We start from the raw sequence: 12,357 nt of genomic DNA on the forward strand, positions 1-12,357 counted from the left end.
GTTAAACTGTACAAGGAAGGTAAGTATGGGCCTTAATACAGAGAGTGAGTCTAACGCCATGTCGAGAGTGCCAATGGCTGTGCTGCCAAGGACAGCCTGGAGATCTATACACCATAGAAATCATAGCAAGTGTATAAGTGAATCTCGAAGAGAAGTACCAGGTCAAATTTGTGAATAGCACAGCTCCATCCATTAGTGGTCAAGGCTACAGTCTAATACTAGGCAATAGAATTCGCAGCCCACCAGTTCTAGCAATGGTTTCTGTTCATTTTAACTTGTGCAATCTTGCTCAGTTTTCACTGTTAATTTAAACTATTGTCTCAGATTTGTACTTTCAGTTCCATTTATTTTAAGGACATCTCTTCTCCTCTCCTATCAAATTCCTTCTTCTTCACCCTTGACCTCTTCCACCTATCACCTCCCAGCTTCTCACTTCACCAGCCCCTCCCCATCCATCCCCTTTCCCCCTCACCGGGTAAGCTTGTAAGCTTTCCTCTCCCCCCACCGTTTTATTCTGTTTTTTCCCCCCTTCCTCGGCTCAAAGTGTCAATTGTTTTTTCCCCTCCAGAGACGCTCACCAACCTGCTGAGTTCCTCCAGCATTTTGTGTGTGTTGCTCAGTAGCGTAGTGGTTAGCACCACGCTTCACAGTAGCAGTGACCTGAGTTCAGTTCCTGCTGCTGTCTGTAAGGAGTTTGTACATTCTCCCTGTGACCGCATGGGCTTCCTCACACAGTCCAAAGACCTACAGGTCAATAGGTTAGTTGGTCATCGATTAGGCTAGGGTTAAATTGGTGGGTTACTGGGTGCTGCAGGTTGAAGGCCTGCTTCGTGTTGTACCTCAATAAATAAATAAATAAATAAACAAACAAAATTCACGCTGTTACATTCAATATTTGAATCACAGATTCTCACAAATAAACCTCCAAGCAATAAGCTGTCGGCTGCTGAATGTGCTAATTCAAGCACAGTGCAAAGCATGCACACTGGATACTGAGCTACACACAGCTGGGGCGATGGGACAGCAACAGCGAGACCGAAAGTCTCCAAGCAATAACATTAGAGGAAAGAGCAAGCGAGAGTATAAAAAAGCAGGGCCCATACAACCCAAGGGAAGGCCGATCAAAACAGAAAGACCGGACAGGGATAGTCGTCAGCACAGTAGAGTGGTGGTTAGCACAATGCTTTACAGTACAGACGACCCGGGTTCAATTCCTGCCACTGCCTGTAAGGAGTTTGTATGTTCTCCGCATGATCGCATGGATTTCCTCCAGGTGCTCTGGTTTCCACCCACAGTCCAAGGACCCACCAGAGGTTAGGTTAGTTGGTCATTGTAACTTGACCCGTGATTAGGCTGGGATTAAATCGGGGGTTGCTGGGTGGCATGACTCAAAGGGCTTGAAGGGTCTGTTCCACACAGTATCTCAATAAAATAAATGAAATTTAATAACACTTGGCACTCAGTGCTGTAACGCTGTGATAGGAATCAGTCATTCATGGGACAGACAGTAATATTAGGAGACGGCGCTTGGGAAAGAAAAGTTGGAGCCAGGACAAAAGGGGGAGTCATGCCTCTTCTCAGGTCCAGGAATGCTGCTCGTTTTATCCCCTCGTATCAGCAGCAGGGAAGGAAATATGTGCCTGCTCTTCATTCTTCAGAAGGTTTACAGCCACGTCACGAATTAGGCTTGCCCCATGGAGAGCTGCGTACTACCCAGTCGCTCAAATATGACACAACAGTCAGCGAGCCATGACACCAGGATCAAGCACAAGGTGTTAATGGTGATGGGAAATGTGGTGCCTCCTAGAACGCAAGGAATGTTGGACTGAACTTTTGGCTGAGCTGCTACCAGTGGTTCTCTCTGCACTGCCTTTCTCAATGTTTGAGCAACGTTGAGCAATAGGCAATAAGTTCCAGGCAGCAGAAGGTCATGGACTGAATTCGGTTCCTCCTGCATAACTCAAACCATCTGCTTTGATGCTTTCTGAAGTCAAATTTCTTCAGGATGTCAATGTTTGGAAATCAAAGATGAAATATGACTAGCAACATTTATATTAAAATAATTCATTTGAACATCCTTCCTAATTTGACTACCACTTGTATCTATCAATGCTGCTCTCCATAAACAGGCATTAGGAAGGATAAAGAGAATTTGGAAAAACTCACGTGGACACATCACTGAGTCAGTTGAATCATGCAGGTGCAAATTAGTTCTTGTGGACTCTGTTTTATTTGTTGTTTCAAATGGGTTCCGTTTTACTTCCAAACAGGGAAGTTAAACTTGACAGGTCTTTGTAAAAACTGTAAAACTAAGGGTCATATTTCTCCGCAGGAACTTTTTCAACAGCTGCATTGTACCAAACTGCTCCCTTGTGCACAAGAGCACCTGTCAAGCTGCGAGCCAGTGCCAAACACAATCAGATCGCAACCAGTACCAAACAGAGCTATCACTTTAAATTCCATGCATGTCCAAGTCTGATCAGCAGTACTGGTATTAATGTGACTGCGAGAAGCCATACCAAAGTTAGCTGAGCTGATGTATTTCAAATATGGTTTTAATTAAAAGATCCCAAATCAAAACATTACATTTTTGTTTCCTTTTCCAATGATGGTTGCCTGCTGCGGATTTCCAGGGTCCCTCTTTCAATTCCCAACTCTTTATTGCTTTCAACAACAAGCAAATACGGGGCTCCACTTTCCACAAGCCTATGTTGCTTTTTTTTCTGCCTCTCTGTCATTATACCGCACTGGCAAAAGGTAGTGCAGCCAAACTCAAATGACTTTCAGTGCAGATCAAATACCCACGATCTTTGGTGTTAGTTTATTAAATGCCTCTCAACGAGTTCTCCCAGCCCACATAGCTGGCCACATCCACTGTAATTTTGTACTAATTGTACTATTTGACAGGTTTTCATTGAGTTTTTCTGCCAGGTTTTTGAAAACTGGTTAATAATTGTTTAGTAAATGTTGAAGAGACAAAATTCCTTTTTGCTACAGATTGAAAAGTCTAGATTAGGACATGCTTATCGTTTCCACACCCCCCACCCCCGTCAAAGGTTTCCAGAGAGGAGTCTAAAAATTAAGTAATTGGTTTTGAGTCTTGGAGACACTTGTAAGCATATTTTAAGTCACTCTTGAATGTAATCTGCTGACTAAGTGTCTTCTCCTATCAGATTTCTTCTTCTACTTCAGCTCTTTGCCTCTTCGATCTATCACTTCCCAACTTCTCACATTATCTTCCATCCCCCACCCATCTACCTCCCCTCTCACCTCCCAGCTTGTACTCTTCCCACTCACCCCCGCTACCCCTTTGCTTCCAGTCATGGCCCAAAACGTCAGCTGTTTATTCCTCTCCATAGATGTTGTCTGACCTGTTGAGTTCCTCTAGCGTTTTGTGTCTGTTGCTCTGGAAATTGAGGAGATGTTGGTACAATCTTCCCTCCATTTTGCCACAGGCAGAAAAAGCCCTCGAAGCCCATCGAGTAAATTAAGTCACTGCTGGCTTCTACACCCATGTAAACAATTCTCCCCACATTCCCATCAACCGCCACCAGATTCTACCAGCCGCTAAAGGAGGAAACAGGGGTCACAGGGAGAACTTGCAGACTCTGCACAAACAGACCTGAGGTCAGGACTGGACTGGGAACACAGGAGGCAGCAGCTTTACCTCACGTGCCACTATGCCACACACAACTATTGGATGTAGCACTGGTGTCAGTAGACTGAAATATTGTAATTTGTAAAAAATGATTGGAAAAAAAAACAACAGTGTGGTAATCCTTAAAAGTACAGGCCAGTCAATTTAACATTAGTGATGAAATATTTTATGAAAGTTTAACTTTGGGTACGTTAGCACCTCTGGAGAGTTTCAGATCAGTTAGCAAGGATTTTTCACCAACAAGGAAATATTGAGGTCCAATTTCCACACGGCTATGCTGTTGTTTTTCACTCTCTCTGTCATTATACAATACTGGTAAAGGATTGTGGAAGCTTTTTTTTCAAAGGAACATAATATTTGACAAACAACAGGAATTCTGCAGATGCTGGAAATTCAAGCAACACACATAAAAGTTGCTGGTGAACGCAGCAGGCCAGGCAGCATCTCTAGGAAGAGGTACAGTCGACATTTCGGGCTGAGAGCCTTCGTCAGGACATTTGACAATATTTGACAAGTTGAATGCTTTTTTAATGAATTATTAGAGTAGGTTGATGAATTAGTGCATTTCATTTTCTTTCATTCTCATGGATTTTTAAGGAAATCACTAGTTCAGAAAGGCAACACTCAGAAAATAGATCAGCTTTGATCTGCGTTGTGTATTTAATACTTCAGTAATATTTGAGTAATTTTGTATATATGGTTGATTAACCATTCTTGTTCATTCAAATAATTCATCACAGGTTATACGAATAAATAAGTGCATTACGTACGTTATCACGCTACTATGTGATACATGCGTGCCACGCTTAAAGTAAACGGTTAGACTCACATTTTGGACACCTCTGTGTGGCGTGTGGCCAAGTGGTTAGGGCATTGGACTAGCGATCTGAAGGTCGTGGGTTCGAGCTTCGGCCGAGGCAGCGTGTGTGTCCTCGAGCAAGGCACTTAACTACACATTGCTCCAGTCTACCCAGCTGAGAATGGGTACTAGCAAAAATTCTGGGGGTTCACCTCGTGATAGACTGGCGTCCTATCCGGGGGGGGGAGTCTTGTACTCTCAGTCGCTTCACGCCACAGAGACTGGCATAAGCATTGGCCTGATGGGCCACAAGGCTCGTGACAGACTTTGGACACCTGTGTCTTGCTTTGAATTAGTTTAATATTTTGAAGTTACCAAACATAACAATCTGCCTGACCATAAGGTGGCATGGATAGGCATAGTGGAATTGAAACTCACTGTATTAGAGTGCAAGGTTAAAGTAAAATGAGTGAACAGGAGATACATGATAAATGATGTAGATTGAAAGGGTTGCTGCAAGATCTATGTACGCACAGATTTTTTTAGGGACGCAGCTAATTTAAAAATAAACATAGGAACCATAATGATAATGTAGAAACAGGTCATTGGCCTAACAAGTCCATGAGGATCTGTACATTTCCCTTGAGCATCCTTGATTTTTCTTTATCAGTATCTTAGTCTAAATCTCTACATCCTCTCCATCATGCATTTGTTCAGTTCTCCCCTTAGATGCATCAAGACTATTTAGTTCAGTCCCCATGATGACAAGTTCTATGCTCGACCACTTATTGGGTGAAGAAGCTTCTTATGAAGCCCTAGCTTATATTGATGGCTTCTAGTTATGCTCTTCCACGCACAGTAACATATAACCAGTCAATCAAATCCTTCACAACCCACACAAAATGCTGGAGCAACTCAGCAGGTCAGGCAGCATCTATAGAAATGAATGTAGAGTTGATGCTTTGGGTTGAGACCCTTTTTCAGGACCTTCCACTGACTTTAAGGCTCCCTCAGTTTTTATTTATTCATGAGTATGTGTCTATTCATCTTTTTGCCACACACATGTGCATTGTCCCAATTCTGATACCATCCTTGTGAATATTTTCTGCGCTCTCTCCAGTGTCCATATGCCCCTTGGTTAGTATGACAATGGAAAGGGTGTAGGTGTAGTTTCAATGCATAGTGTGATTCAGGTTGAGTAAAACCCCCTAGTTATCAATTCTGTTCCTCTAGAATTAAACCTCAGTCTTGGCTTGCTTGTTCTATGACCTTGCTAACCTTTCTTTTAATACACTGTTTTATTCCAGATGAGAAGACAAAACATGCTGTATGAAACAAGAAAACAAATCCGTACCTGACAGTACAAATCACAAGCATAAACATATGGTCGGATGAAGCCAGTTTGTTGATTGAGGAGGCCTTGACAACTAACCCCAGTCTGATCTCCCTCACTCCTTCATCTACATCCATGCATAGAAACAAGGACTCGACAGCTCATGTTCTCACTATAATTTCTTTACCTTTTTATTCCTACACAATTTGTCTTCTTTTGCACATTGCTTGTCAGACTTTATTATGTATGGCTTTTCATAAATTCTATTGTATTTCTTTATTTTCCTGTGAGCTCCTGCAAGTAAATGATTCTCAAGGTAGTATATGATGACATATACATAATTTGATAAGTTTACTTTGAACTTTTGAACTTTGAAATTCCTGTTAGGGTTTAAATCTAATCCAATCTCAGTCCAATTCCCACTCTAGATAATTGAAAATGATGAAAGAATGCTTAATTGGCTCATCAGAAGAAACGAGTTTGTAGCCGATTGCGTAAGAGAGTAGAAAAGTCTCAGCTGAAGCTGGAGCAAAAGCTTAAAAGAACAGGTAACATCTATAACATCTTTGTGGAGAAAAAAGAAAAAAATCTTTCCAAGCCTGGCTACATCTCCACTTCTGGGTCACAACATTTATGGGTAAAGTCGAAATTTTTTGACTTTTGCCTTGGTAAGAGAGGGTTGAGCCCTCCTCCTACCACAGTATGTGTGGTAAAATTTCTCCCAGACTGCTGTTGTATCGCATGTTCTGAATCTACTAAAATTAATTTGAACAGGGAGTTTGTCTGCTAAGGTTTCATATACAAGTTTGCCTTTTTTAAAATCAGAACCATTCCTGTTTAGTTTTCAGTGGTACTTCTGTTCTCTAAGATTTGGCACAAGTTCCTCCATGATGAACCAGTACCATCTCTTTTGCGTTTGATGATATGTTCACCCGACTGTAGCAGAGGGCTCCTCTTTGACAATAGTGCTCCTATTGCGAGCCAGCTCTGCACAGGTAGGAAGCCTGTTCCGGCACGGTGGATTTCCATGGGCTCTTCTTTGACAGTAGGACTTCTACTGGAAGACAACGCCGTATAGCTAGGAAGCCTGTTCCAGTAAGTTGGATTTACATGGGCTCCTCTTTGACAGCAGAGCTTCTACTGGGAGATAGTTCTGTAGAGATGGGAAGCCTGTACCAGCAAAGTGGATTTCCATTGGGCTCCTCTTTGACAACACTGCACCTACTGCAAACCAGCTCTGTTATAGATAGGAAGCCTGTTCCAGCAAGGTGATTTCCATGGGCTCCTCTTTGACAGCAGAACTCCTACAGGGAGACAGCTCTGTGTAGACAGGAAGCTTGTTCCAACAAGGTGGATTTCCATGGGCATCTTCCACGTCCATATCCAGTGAGAACAGAAAGCTCAGAATTTCCCAGCTGGAGCTCAGGTTTTAGTGTTCAGGCACGTTTTCACTAGGGAAAACAGGAATTAAAAAGGATACCCCTCCATAGACAGCACTACTGACCTGAACTACCTGATTTCATAGGGTTTAAAGAAAAACACAAAATACTTAGGGCAGAAAGAACTTAATGTTGAATGAAAGAATGTGTTGAAAACAGTGTACCTCCTAAAGATGCTAATGTATATGAACATATGCATTATCTGTGTATCATATACTATGAGCGGCATGATAGTGTAGCAGCTAGTGCAACACTTTACAGCGCCAACGACCAGGGGTCACTTCCAGCCGCTGCCCGTCAGGAGTTTGTACATTCTCACTGTGACCACAGGGGATGCACCCAGCTCGTCCTTGGTCTGTGTTGGCTGTCAATGCAAACTATGTATTTCAGTGTATGTTTTGATATGCGTGCCAAGTTAAGGTGATCTAGTTACAAAGGGGCGGACTTTGGAAATGGAGAAAGGAGTGATACTGCAGTATGTAGCAGGTTTCTTTAAGACCAGAGGTATCATACAGTGAAGAGGACTGGAAACCACTCCGTTTGTTGATTTTGTGACAACAAGATTTCATTCAAGGACACTTTCAAGGCTGAAAGTGGCCACAAGTCATTGGGTATTAGGTGGTGTAGTTCGTTGCCCCGAACACTACAGGTTGCTTGACTAGTACAATAAATCTTAATGATATAATTGGATGCAGCAAAGTAGATAGAGTTGGCTATTAGCCATTTCCTCGTGCAAGCCAGAGTGGCTGCTGACAGTTACTAAAAGTGGCCAAGAAATGCTATTCATATCAGCTGCTGGTACATTTTTAACCGTGCCTACACTCTCGGAACCCGTGGATCTGCAGCACTTCAACACCCTGCGGCTTTTTGGAGCCCAGAGGATTTGGCTAGTCTAACAGTAATGTAATGTAATGTAATCTGACACATAAAGTGCATTAAATTTCCAGTGCCTTACCCCCACACATCCACATACTTGGGCCGCTGCCATTATGTATCATCGAGAAGGTAGGCCACGAAAGCTAAATCACCACAAAGCCCACCATTAAGAAGCAGCTTGTCAGAAAACACTTATCAGCTTTCGAAGAATTTGTTCAGCATTTGATTTTGGACACAGTACATGTGTTCTTTCCACTCACTATTGATGTCTGGAGCAGTTCTTCTATATTTTGTTTTATTGATGGAAAAGCTAAACAGCTCTGTCAACTGGATCTTATCTTACTCCAGTAGACAAAGGGGAGCCACGGTAGCACAGCGGCGAGCTTGACACTATTACAGCTCGGGACCCCAGAGCTGGCGTCCTCTGTAAGAGAGTTTGTACTGTATATTCTTCCTGTTTGTGTATTGTTTTCCTCTGGGTTCTCTGGTTTTCACAGTCCAAAGACCTACTGGTTAGTACGATAGTTCACTAGATCCATTTAATATCAGAGAAATGTATACAATATACATCCTGAAATTCCTTTTCTTCACAGGCATCCACAAAAAAAACCAGAAGAGCGGCCCAAAGAAAGGTGATAGTTAAAACGCTTGTACCCCAAAGCCCCCACCCTTACTCCCCCCTCCCATGCACAAGCAGTAGCCAAAGCAACAGCCTTCCCCCCCCAACCCACTTCCGCAAAAAAGCATCAGCACCCTCCACCCACCGAGCATGCCGCAGCAACGCCCCGGTAGGAGGTTAATTGTCTTGTGGTTAGGCTACGGTTAAATAGGTGGGTTGTTAGGCAGTGTGACTCGTGGGACTGGAAGGGCTGTTCCGCGTTCTCTCTCTAAATAAGTAAAATAATTTAAAAAGAAATTAAAAAGGGATCTTAAGAAGGCCTGAAGGTGCAGGAAATGGGGAATGAGTGAGAAGGTCAGGCCAAGGTAAGGGTCAGGGGTAGCAGCAAGTCAGGAAGCAAAGACAAGGACTTCTAAAAATAAAGCACAATAGGCAACTATTCAAAGATCAGTGAAACTCGGTGTTCAATAGTTTGCAGAAAGTACAAACTAAAAGAAGGGTGCTGGAGCAAATAAGTCGTCGTGGCTATCCCTCGAGGTCGAGGATGATGGTCTTCGTTCTGAAGTGGCCCACAGAGTGAAGACGCCTGTGCGTGTATTTGTTTAACGTGTACTTGGTGTTGCACTCCAAGAAGCACACGATACTTCACAAATCAACCAACTGATTTCAATGGCATGGAAACCACGACGATTGGAGCTGATGGATTTGTTGCAGCCTCCAACCGCCTTCACAGCCGTTGAGTTCGAAGTAGCTTTGTCCGCCTGTTCCACCATTGAGGTCTTGGTTGGATTGTTCTTTGTCAGGGACCTCACCCTCGACCTTACCGCCATGGGTGACCCTACCAGGAGCATAGCTCCAGACAGCATTGCTCTCAGGATCACAGGACCACACAAGCTTCTCCACCACGACAAGGTGACAATCCACGGAGAAGGGAGCAAATAAGTAAGGAACTAGGGACAATGGGAATATATTTACTTGACAGAAATGCTGCTGAATAATTTATACAATAAAAATGGAAACAATGGATTGCAATAACAGACCTATGCTGCGATAAATAATGAGAGTTTTAAAAAAACCTATTGCAAACTAGTTAAAAATATAATGGATTGAGGCTGATCAAGCTAACGGGAGCATGATACAGTTCACATAACATTATAAGGACATTGAAGTACAAATATCTAAAGCAGGTGAAATAAAGGAAAGAATAATAATTCCCTGGGAGATTTTAATTGTAACAAATAAAGTGGGAGGAAGGGCAAGTGAAAAGGTTTAGTATCTGTAAAACTTTTTTTTTTTACCAACTCCATGAGAAGTCCAACAAGTGAAAGAACTACTGGTTTGAGAAATAAATCAGAACAGAGCATCCATGCAATAATAATCTCAAGATGATACTTTATATGGCATTGAGAAAGATACAAAGGAGTCAAAGGCCAATGTGATGAGTCAGTAGAAAAAGACTTTAAAAGGATGAGATTATGTATCTATTGGATTGAAAAATTGACAGACTGACACATAAACAGAAGTGGAGACATTTTAAGTAGTATTCAAGGGAATTCAGCAGAATCATAAATAAAGAAAGATTGAAACTGATAAGAGAGTGCAAACATATTAGGAAAAGTTAAAAAAAACTGAAAACATAAAATCAGTGTAAAATAAAGAAAAACATAAATATGTTTTTTTCCACCGAAGCACATGGAAACAGAATAAAGTATTGGTAAAGGAATAGGGAATGTGTCTGTAGGGTTACAAATGATAGATACACAAGTAGTTCCATTGAAATAATGAAAAGATTTAAAAGTTACTTTAGCTAACCAAGGAGATGGATGTAGGGGAAATATGCCAAGCAAAATTAAGACAGAAAAGGAGAGATAACTAAACACAGTAAGACAGAGTGGATAAAGCTTCTAGTGCAGACAGATGTACTTATACACATTACAGAAGGAATAGTAGGGATACTATGGCACTGAGACAAAAATATTTGAAAACATTAGTCTTGGAGAACTGGCAAATGAGTTAGAACAAGACAGGGATGGAATTATTTATATCAGTGGTGGGAAAGATGATCGAATCTTTATTCAAAAGACTAAATAAAAAATTAAACTCTAAAATATTGAAAAAAATCTGATGAAAAGGTTATACTTAATTCCCTTTATTGCAATCCTTGAAGGAGGGCAGCAATGAAGAGATAATAGTGATGTAGTAAATGTGATCTACCCTTGGATTTTCAGAAGATAGATCCTAGTGCTGTTTATGTGGCAATGGTGAGGGAGACAAGATAGTTTAATCTCAATACGTATAGCAGATAAGAAATCATCTCCCAGAACAAAAGAGATTCTGCAGATGCTGGAAATCCAGAGTAACACATAAGAGATGACAGAGGAATGCAGCAAGTCAGGCAGCATCTATGGAGGGGAATAAACAGTCAAGGTTTCGGGCCGAGATTTTTCATCTCAATTGCAAACCACACACAGGAACATGTAATTACTTGGCTAGGATGAAAAGTGGTGTTCTACAGGATTACTGTGTCTCATTATTTATATGATACAGAGATTTACATAAATGGTCCAGTCTCATAAATCAAAATATTGCAGATGACACCATATTGGGAGCAACAGTTCATTTGAAGGACTGTGAATAATATTTGAAGGGCCATCTACAACGCTGAGATTAATTTTCTTGTGGGTGTACTCAGTAAATTCAATAACTATAATAGAATCAATGAAAAGACGCACCAACAGGGTGGACAGACCCCTGTGCACTTGCTATGATTTCCACGATGTACAGAGCTTCAAGTCGACCTTGGCACCACAGTGATTCATCCTGGTGCAGGATTGACTCTCTGTAATAAGGCCTATCCTTAGCTTATTTGTTCAGTGTAACCAGCTTCACTCCTCTGCATTGCCGTCTCCACAGTGAACCAACCAAGCAAGCTCTCACTCTCCTGGACCTTCTATTCACGATCCTGACTCACCAATATCATTCCCAGCCCATCCCATCCCACGAATCTAACTCACACCTTAACTGACCACCGTGCTGCACGCTCACCCTAAGGGTGGCACGGTAGTGCTGTGGTTAGCACAACGCTTTACAGTATCAGCGACCCGGGTTCAATTCCTGATGCTGCCTGTAAGGAGTTGGTACGTTTTCCCCGTGACCGCATGGGGTTCCTCTCAAGAGTCCACTGGTAGGTTAAATGGTCATTGTAAACTGTCCTGCAATTAAGCTGGAGTTGAATTGGGGGTTGCTGGGTGCCACAGGCCTACTCTGCACTGTATATCAATGAATGAATAAATCAATAAATAACAACGTAGTCCAAGGATGTGCTGGGGCCAGCCCAACTCAACGCTAACCCTAACTGTACGTCTTTGGAATGTGGAAGGAACCAGAGTACCCAGAGGAAACCCATGTGGGTGGTGGGGGGATACACAAGCATCAGTGGTAATCAAACGTCTATTGGTGATCATTGCGCTAACCACTATACTACTGTGCTGCCTGCGTATCCAAACTACAACTGATTAATCTGATTATTAGCAATCCATACTTGAAGAGAGACAGATAACGTTCTTCAGCCAAGTACTGCATATGAACCGGTGAAAATACGGAATCCCTTTCTTAAGTTAGTTACTCAAAGAA

The 12,357-nt window shown here is 42.1% G+C and overlaps 1 protein-coding gene across 1 annotated transcript in view; it reads right to left on the minus strand.

Annotated features, from left to right (window-relative positions):
* Positions 1–12,357, minus strand: part of LOC140212316 (A disintegrin and metalloproteinase with thrombospondin motifs 16) — a 201,243-nt gene that overhangs the window by 20,643 nt on the left and 168,243 nt on the right. The gene's annotated exons all lie outside the window — the stretch shown is intronic.

The sequence above is a fragment of the Mobula birostris genome, chromosome 19 (assembly GCF_030028105.1).
Source record: "Mobula birostris isolate sMobBir1 chromosome 19, sMobBir1.hap1, whole genome shotgun sequence".
NCBI classification, from domain to species: Eukaryota; Metazoa; Chordata; class Chondrichthyes; order Myliobatiformes; family Myliobatidae; genus Mobula; species Mobula birostris.